This window comes from Carassius gibelio, chromosome B18, assembly GCF_023724105.1.
Source record: "Carassius gibelio isolate Cgi1373 ecotype wild population from Czech Republic chromosome B18, carGib1.2-hapl.c, whole genome shotgun sequence".
In the NCBI taxonomy this organism is placed as follows: Eukaryota; Metazoa; Chordata; class Actinopteri; order Cypriniformes; family Cyprinidae; genus Carassius; species Carassius gibelio.
The window spans coordinates 23,315,173-23,325,399 of record NC_068413.1 but is presented as its reverse complement, the minus strand read 5'-3'; the positions used below and the strand labels follow the sequence as shown (position 1 = coordinate 23,325,399).

Below are 10,227 nucleotides of genomic sequence, written 5' to 3'. Positions count from 1 at the left end.
GACCCTAACAAATCTGCTTTTGAGAGTAGTCAAGAGCCAATTCAATACAGATGCAAACACAAAAACTTTAGAACTGCCCGTCAACGTGGCTCTTCCTTTTACACAATTATCCTCCTGCATTTCTATGCCAGGGAAGTGTGGTGTCAAATCCCACTGGAGGACACAGAATCTTGCAGACATTGGCATTCCCTGATCGGCGCAGGGGAAATGTTCCATCTGAAGGCGCCTGGTCTGCATTTATTTATCATCCTGACAGGAAACCAACACCAGCCTGACATAAAACTCACTTTATTTATTACATCATTGCATACAAAAAAAATAAAAAAAATAAATAAAATTTAAATAAGCTTACTAAAACCAAAACTGAAGGAAGTGATAGAAAACTAACTAGAATAAAGTAAGAAAAAACCTAAATAAAACCTGTTTGTCTGTTTAGTGTATCCCACCTGCACAGATGGCCTTGTGGATTGGGACACAAGCAAGGATGCTGACAATGATGCTCATTTACAGTTCATCTAGCAGGTTTATTTTAAAGCCTCTTAATAAGTTAAGGCGGCCCTGTCAAATGCAATGACTGCAATGTATTAAAATATGCACACCTCATCTACCAAAGTTGATGGCTATGGTTCTGTGTCATTGTCATGACTATCAATGCAAGTCTTGTTCTCATTAGCTGTGTTCAAGAATCAGCAAGCAGCAGATGCATTGAGTTTAAAAATAGTCTGATGTGGTTGATATTTTTGTGGACAAATGCAGCAATATTATGCATTCTGTACTATTTAACCTATGTGGACATGATACATCAGCATTATCAATGCAAAATACCCCCTTTTATGTCTTTTTATGGAATGGTATTGCTAACAATGGATGTGCCTGTAGGGAGGCCGACCAGTTGGAGTGGAAAAGGGAAATGACGTGATGTACAAAAAGTTGATGCAAATCCAAAAACGTTGTTTTATTGGAAGGTGCAAAAATATTTTCAGTGCAAAAGAGAAAACAAAAATAAACAAAAACTGTACAAAAAGAAAATAAAACAGCAACAATGTGCTAATTTTGGCTTAACCAAACGGCCCAAGTTAGCAACACTGCTCAGCATTAGAGTCCACAATCAGAACTGAACTTCTATCAGTCACACAGCCTATTTATAGGCTGAAGCCCCGCCTATAGAGCATACCAACTACGTACAAATGTTTTAGTCTTTGAGTGATCAAATTAAATAATATAAACACCCAACACAACAATCAAACCTTGCAAACAGGTAAAACAACAACCATTAACAGAGACAGAGCTGAACAACTAATCAAATGGCAAAAGAAGATTTTCCTAAATCCCATCCCCCTCTGACATCGCACCAAAATGGTATCTTCCACAGGAAGTGATGTGGCTATTGCTTTAAAATGACAGATTGACCTGGATTATGGGTTTGGTCGTACAGAGGGTGAACCTGGAAGTTTAACTGCAAAAAGGTTTGTGGAAAATATGTGAAAAATAAAGGTAATTATCCTATGAATTATTAAGTGTCCTGGCATTCTGTTATTTTTAGAAAAATGATAGCAAACTTTAAGGAAAACTATCAAGATTTGAAAACTATGACTAACACAGATGCAACAAACTTTAGATTAAATAAAACAACAACTCCATAAAACTTTCCTGAGGTGTACACAGATGTTAATGATGCCGGCAATGCACAGTTTCAGTGAAATGGGTGTATGTTTTAAAGTCCAAGTTTATATAGTCACCAGGCTAACCTGTGACAGTGCCCATCTTGGTTTTCCATCTTGTATACTGGAACACGGTCAGCTCTGACATGAGGTGAGTTTATATCACAACAATAGATATGCACTGGCAAAATATTTTCAAGTAATGATGCTTTTCCCTCAGAAAGACAATGCAAATTGTTCCCTTTTATGTACAAGATATGCTGTTCATAAACACTCATGACACAAAATAATTGGTAGCACTTTATTTTGATGGTCCCCTTTATACGATACGTTGTCTATAAGTAACTCAGCAACTGTCGACTTTCTCTCATCATAATATTAGTATATTATCTGTTTAATATCTGCCAACAGTTTAATTTTATGGTCCTTCAACAGACATTCTATTGATAATAATCAACTTTGAAAGTACATGGCAACTTATTCTACTATCCCTAACCATAACATGACAATCTGCTAATATTCTATTGAATTTACAAGTATTTACAACATGACTTATAGCAGCATGTTTAAGGGAGACCATCAAAATGAAGTTTAAGTCTATAAACTGTCGACTAATGGTTTATCTTCAGTGGAGAAACACACACATTCTGACATCACAAAGCAAGAATGACCAAATAGTGCAACCAAATTAATAATTCATGTCCCAGTGAATTCCGGGAACAGGGTCTAAAAAAAAAAAAAAAAAAAAAAAAAACATCTTCAGCATAGCATATTTGAACCCAGATGCAATTTCAATTCACGTACAAAGCTTGGTGGTTTGAAAAAAAAAAAAAAAGATCTTATATATCATAATGGAGTGATACATTTGAGATACATTACTGTATTACTGCAAGCCTTTAGCAAATGAAAGTGCATACATTTATGGTATGCATTATTTGAGGTTGAGACTGTTAACTTCAATATTTGATTTAAAAGGTTATAAAATGTTATCTACATTTATTTTTCAAGATTTCATAGTACTAAATATAAGCATTGTGGAGGACAGTATGGTAAATGTGAATGTACTGTAAATGTATACTACTAAATATTTGACTGATAATATACATGACCCTGGACTACAAAATCAGTCATAAGTAGCAAAGCTATATTTGTAGCAATAGCCAGTAATACATTGTATGGGTCAAAATTATTGATTTTTCTTTTAGGCAAAATTTTTTACCTATATTAATTTAATATGTACATTAAAAAGTTAATATGTATATTAAGTAATGATCATGTTCCATGAAGCTATTTTGCTAAGTTTCCTACCGTAAATATATCAAAATGTCATTTTTTATTAGTAATATGAATTGCTAAGGACTTTATTTTGATAAGTTTAAAGACAATTTTATATATATATATATATATATATATATATATATATATATATATATATATATATATATAAAGGGTCACACATTGTATGGATGAGAATGGGGTTGAAATACATCAAAGTTTGATATATTGCTTCATTTATGGACATTATTCAGATGGAGTGAAGTGGGTACATTAACTTTATTATAATACAGATTTCCCTTTTTTCCCTGTTTTGTTTTGAGCTGTTGTTTTTGTGCCCTTTGAATGAAACCTCCCCTGGCAAACATACTGTCATGCATGACTGAATTGCCTTTAATTATTCTCACCTGAGGGCCTGGTGGTAGATTTAATCACTGTGTGGGTTGCATTTCTTTATGTTTATATTTATGTTTAGGTTAAAGGGTAAAAAGCATCACAAACAAAAACATTTAGATCTGTCTGATGGCAAAATGTCATAACTGACACCTTTAGCTACAGCCCACATCCAAAATCAATTTCAGAACAAATAATACAGAATATTTTTTTTTTCCTACAAACACAAATTTTAGCCACTTCATATATTTCTACCATCTCTGATGCTTTTTAATGGTTTAGATAAAATAAAAATATTGAATGCGACCTAAAGTTTGCTGGATTACGTATTGGTTTTACAGATATTCCGAATTTTACTTGTATGAATGGCCTTTTCCTCTCTCTCTATCTCTGAATAATATCACATGATTAAAAGATAAAGGTTTGAACCAAGGCAGTTTAATATGGCTGGAGATAGCTATCCATTAGCATTCCAGACTATTTCAATGGCAGTTGCTTTGCAAACACATTAAGGCCTGGAAATATACAGTACGTGACATTGATGGTGCTGTCTGCTCTAAACTGACTGATTTTTGTGGTACCATTAGTCAATCAGTGTTGGTATGACTTAATTTTCCAGTGACTAATTAGTCACATGGCATTTATGGCTCAGAACAACCTGGCAGCAGAACCAAGCACTCGTGAGAAAAGATGGGCACAAGCAGGTTGTGTACTTCCTGAGAGTTCTGAACCAGCTGAGCAATTGCTATTGAAATGAATGGGAACACTAATGGATAGCTTTCTATGGGCATTATAGACCCCATTGGTTTGAACCCATGAACCGGAACTGATATACCAAGAAACCATCTCATCACTGTGTCCTTGAGTAGGACACTTAACCCCAGGCTGCTCTAGAGGGACCATCCATGTAATTAGAGCAAACAGTGTCTGCTAATTGACAAATTACCAAAATACTATTGGATCGTTTTCCCAAATCCAATCCATTATGCCAAAAGGGGAGCAGCTGGTGGCACATTAGCATCTAGAGCTGATTGGGTTTCTTGCATTAATGTGTAGCTCCCACATGGAAGACTGCAGCCATACTTGTATTTGTGGCAATAGGCAAGATCCATGCTGCTAGTTTGGTGGAACTAGTTGGGATGTCAGCAGCTTGTGGCTCATAATGGTCACTTACTTTACAACTAAAGTGTTTTTCATAAGACTGTCCATGCTTCATTTCAGTTATTGCCATTTCCCTTGTGAATGTTTCTGTTTGTGGTGCAGAGCTAAATATGGCACTGTTCCAAAACCTAGTGAGTTGTAAACCTAGTGCCTGTGTACAACCTAAAAAAACGACAACAAAAGCAACTGATTTGAAGTGCTCTGCATAGAGAAACTGGGTGCAGCAGCCAAGATAATTGGGCTCCGTCAAGGTGAGTGACCTACTGAAGACTATGTTTCAGATTGAATTGAACTGGCCTATTTAACTTCATTTGACAAGATATGTCAGATTATATTTTTTTTCGTGCAGAGCTTTATGAACCACTCAGCTCCCTAATGCCACTACATGAACCTAACTGGACATTAGAGCAGTATATTGAGCTGTCATTTCAATTAAGCGGATCAGCATTCACTGTGGGTGTCATGGAGGAGGAATGCAACATGGTGTCTGTGACTGTAATGGCAGTGACATCAGAGCCTCATCACGTCACAGCTGATCGTCCAGAGACAATTCATGGCGGCAACCACTGCAGAACCTCCAGAGATGTCACTGGTATCTATTTATCAGCTCTCTGCCTGTCCTGTCACGGTTATGGAGGCAGTCTGTGAACTCTCTGTCTGCCTAGCCATGGCCAAGAATGCCAATTATGGACTCTGTGAACACTGAATACTCTCTGTGTTTCCTATCCCAGAGACTAACCCTAAGCTGTTTTCTAAAAAGGTCCCGCCGAACCTCCCTCTACCTCGATTTTTTCTATCTCCGCTATTTTCTGTCTGTCCCTCAGGTCATCCTTTGAGGGTGGTTAGTGGTCAGGATTCGTCTCAGGACAGTCAACCTCCAGCTGCACCAGAGTTGGAGGATCCCAGATCTCCATCTCCTGCCTTCGAGACCTGGACTCCACATTGGTCCGTCGACCAAATGGTGTCACTCTGGCTGAAAGCTCCCTTTTTTCCACAGTGGTCCATCAGTTCACTGGCTCCACCAGACTGAGTCCACCTTGGTCAATTGTCAACCCTCCCTCACCTTGAACTACACTCCTCCGGCTTCGCCTCATCCCTCTGGTTCCATTGGGCTCCTTTCCCCCTCCGGCTCCTCCTTGGTATTCGATCAATCCGGCTCCACCGCGGCCTCCCAGGACCCCTCCTAAGCCTCGGTCGCCAGAGCCATCGGCTCCACCATGGTCCTCTGATCCCTCAGTGTCACCCTGGCTCTTCGGCTCTCTATCTTCGCCTTGGGCTCCCCTTTCCACCGGCTCCATCTTCATCAGTCAGACCCCTGATGCCTCCAGTTTCACACCCTTCATGGTTCCTTCCTTCACAGTGGGCTAAAAGTTGGTCTATTAATTCTGTTTGGAGCATCTGGAAGCCGCTCCTAGTGGGGGGGGTGGGGGGTTGGGAGTGTTTCCTTGCCTGGCCTTGCATTCTTGTTTTTGACCTTGGACTGTTTATCGGATTACTCTTGTCTCGCCCTGGATTGTACCTGTTTGCTGGTGTTTGACCTTGCCTGTTTCAACCACGCTCCTGTTAAATAAAAGCTGCATTTGGATCCTCAACTCTGTTGTCACACCTCCCATGTTACAATGTTTCTAGGCTGACAAAATGAGAATCTAATAACTACAAAAATACACAGCACATGATTTTAATTTACATCTTTTTATAATGAATGATCAGTATTTTAACATAATCAGCATGTCCTACTTGGAGAAGTCATATTCAGCTTTTACCAAATTATGTTATTACGAAAAAATAGTAATTTATATAGGAATACATAATATAGTGTGTTTTGTAAAAAAAATGTTAATGACTGTATTTGCATAACCCTGTTTTTACATGATTGAAAAGGTCAAAAACTCACCTCAGAAGAAAGATATTTTAGGTCTCACAGTTGAAAAAAAGACTAGAAAAAAACAGGCGTTGTCACGTCGGATGGCCTGGATTGCATTAGTGATAAGCAAAATCATCATATTTGCCAATATATCTTTGTTTATGTTCATTTACCCTTGACATTTTCATAAAGGTAAGATATTTTCTAGATATCTATTTTCTGTTTTCTGAAGTAGCCAACATTATATTCACATGTTATTAAGAGTCAGAAAACCAGGGAGCGGGTGAGAGGAAACGGGTCATGTAACATTACCATGAGATGAATTGCAATCATTTCATGCATCGTTTAATGTAAAGAGTTATTTTATTTCACTATTGTTAATTAAATCAAATATTGTTTTGGGGGGTTTGTACTTAACTCAAGTGGAATTTAATCTGAAAACCTCACTAAAATACATTTCTAATATTTCTCTTTTTTATTTCTTACAATTTTCAAAAAGTACTGACTACATTTTTGAACATTTTCATTTCATATAATTAGGCTAGGTGTGACTAAACAGTAAGTGGGAGCAGTTAAGGAAAAACACATAACAGCCAGCTGAGACGACGATCCACCAGTTTGGAGGAGATGGTCAGCTACAAACTGAAGGCTGGAGGAGATGGTCAGCATCCCATGACAACACTCAGTGTCACTAACTGAATGTAACTTACTTGTGTGTGCACAGAAAAAAACCTGACTGCTGTTGCATGAACTCAGGATGTCTGATGGTTGTTCAGTGATCTAAAGTAAAGCATTATACAGGTATGCCAAACTTGGGAACCTTTATTACATGGGTTCTCAACGCTGGCCGTTGAGGTCCACTTTACTGCAGAGTTGAGATCCGATCCTAATAAAATACTCCTGAACAGGCTATCCAAGATCTTTCTGATTATTAGAAAGTTACAAGCAGGTGAGTTTGACTGAGATTTGGGCTAAATTCTATAGGAAGTGTACTCTGAGGGCTAGTTGAGAATCCCTGCCCATAAAGTTTTATTTTAAATTGCATTATGCTGCTTTTCATGTCAGACATAAGGAAAATTCTCCCTTCATTTTAAATACTTATGTTAATGACATGCACCTCAGATTTGATCTGCCTGCACAAACACTGTCTTAGACAACTGTGACAGGCACAAAATTATGCCTCACTAGTTTGTGGAGTCCTTTGGACACAATAGCAATGATAGACTGTTTTGAGATTTCAGAGAAACCACTCAGTGTGAAGGTGTATCAAAATGTCTTCTACATACAAGCACTATTTAGAATTTGACAGATCATCTAGAACTTCTTAGAATCCATGCAGAAAGGGTCATCAGAAATGTTTGGCAGAAGCATCAAATCATATTATTATTATTATTATTATTAATTTATTCAGCTTTTATAGTACATGCACATGTCCACTTAAGAAAACAGTGTGTTGATGATTCATCATGCTTCTGTTATGCACTTTAAAACAGATTTTTAACAAAGCGTTGCATTAATAATAACGTATCTATAATGCCATTTTCATAATTGTGTTTTTGATTGTCTCCTTGTTATTAGTACTTACAGTATCAGTACTTGTTATCAGTCAAATGAAGTACAGAAAGCTGTAAACAAACAGGGTGAGGTTTGATGGTAGACACTCACATGATCTAACTACCGATAATCGTGGAAATTATGTGTGCAAATCAGTGGTAGACAAAAGTAGAACATATAAGTAAATAATATACGTTTTTATACTGTTAGGAGGATAATAATATACCCAACGAGGCTGGAGGCAGCGATGCCAACGGCACTTAACTTTTTGCATCAGTTAGTATGGATCAGACAGTGTTAATTGTTTATCATCAGTAAAAAAATTATATAAATTACGGTTCCTAAAATAATTTGCTGAGATTATCTCAGTACCATATTTACTTGGTTTGCCACGTGAAGGCATCATCAGACAATGAGATCCAAACAAAGTAAAAAAGCAATCATCTGGTATATCAAACTCATTTTGCCAATCAGTTTCATCTCAGCCCCTGTAAATTCAAGAATAGGATCTGTTATATTTGCATTTATTCATTTAGCTATCCAAAGTGACTTATAATTGCTACATATGTCAGAGGTCGCAGAGCAACTAGGGGTGGTTATAATTAACTATATAATAGGGGGTGGTTATAATTAACTATAGTATAGTTAATTACCATGGCAAATGATTTGGTAAAATAGTTCTGTCATTACACAATTTTTGTAAACTAAAAAATAAATAAATATATATATATATATATATATATATATATATATATATATATATATATATATATATATATATATATATATATATATATATATATACTTCTCTATGTGTATGTTGGGGGGGGGGGTGGTCTTGTCAGACAGTTTCCTCAAGTAGTGAGAAATAACACCTCTAAAAGTGAAGAAACTCTCACCAGTGGAAGAGAGAAACACAGACAGACGGAAGTACAGATTAACCCTCCACTAATAGCTGTTAATATTAATATTTTAACATTCTGTTTTATACATCATTAATGGTTTAATTTTTACAGAGCCTATTTAAAATGCTGTCATAAAATTTAAAGAAGGACCAGACTTTATTTATTTGCTTTTGTGTTAATAAGCCTATCTGCTTGTCTAGTGACTAAGATACATGTCACCATTTCTGGGTCCAAATGCTCTATCAGGTGCCAAAAGCAAACAACAAACTCATGGTGTGTTGTTATACTAGCCTACTGAAAAAAATAAAAAATAAATAAATAAATATATATATATATATATATATATATATATATATATATATATATATATATATATATATATAATTAAAAAGATCCTAACCATTATCTCCATAATTTCTATAATATCTCCAATATTTCATGAATCATTAACAAAATAGCTTAAATATGTGATTTCAGTATGTGATATGTGAGTTTATGTGACCTCATAAATGTCTTGTGTAATTGCTACTTTACAAAGAGGAACAAGCAATCTCTGTATCTTAATATTTTATTCAGTCAAAGCTATCAACATACTTTGGTTTTGATCAAAGGTAAGTCAATAAAACAACACATAAAATAAATAAATAACAAAGCAATTACTATTGTTTGTATAAGAGCATCTGCTAAAAGCCCTTAATGTAATGTAAATGTAAATGCATTTATTCCTTTATCCATTTATCCTCTCTGCTTTTTCCAGAGTAATGCCATGGAAAATTATTTTGGGGGGGGGGGGGGTTGTTTTTGCATTTAACTACCTACAGATTGCTTCAGATGAATGGACCACAGGTCCAGTGACTTTTGTAAACATGGTATAATAAGACTGCCACTGTCTACAATCACTTAGAACAGAAAGGTACATGCAAGCAAACAGATTCAAATGCATGGCCAGCACTTTGCACGTCTGAAATTGTGCATGTTTAACATATTTTTGGCACTATTGGCAGCAACTAACCTCACTCAAGAGTGATAGAGTTACTACTACTCAGTATCAGCATTTCCCAAAAGCAACTATTGTCCCTGTTCCATGTATCGTAGAAGAAACTAACTAGCAAGTCATGACTGTTTCCTGAACATTGCATCTCTGTCATTACAACCACGTTAGTTTAATAATACAGGATAGTCCATCACGTGAAGGTTGTGGATTAAAAACTAATTCACTGATTTGATATCTGATGCTTTAATGGATATTGCAGCTTATGACTACTTGTTTGTTTTTTGTTCATTGTAATTTTGCTTATTTGATTCATCACAGGTTCCCCCTGACATCATACTTGGCTGTCAGGGTTGGCATTTATCCACATGCTCACTCTTCAAAAATGGTGCTTCAATTATATATAATTGAATTGACGATATA

At 36.2% G+C, this 10,227-nt stretch overlaps 1 long non-coding RNA gene across 1 annotated transcript; it reads left to right on the top strand.

Annotated features, from left to right (window-relative positions):
• The first annotated feature begins 4,029 nt into the window (after window positions 1–4,029).
• Window positions 4,030–6,082, top strand: LOC127977542 (uncharacterized). The gene is made up of 2 exons (XR_008158253.1): window positions 4,030–4,741; window positions 4,840–6,082. It is a non-coding gene; the product is annotated as an uncharacterized LOC127977542 (long non-coding RNA).
• The last annotated feature ends 4,145 nt before the right edge of the window (window positions 6,083–10,227 follow it).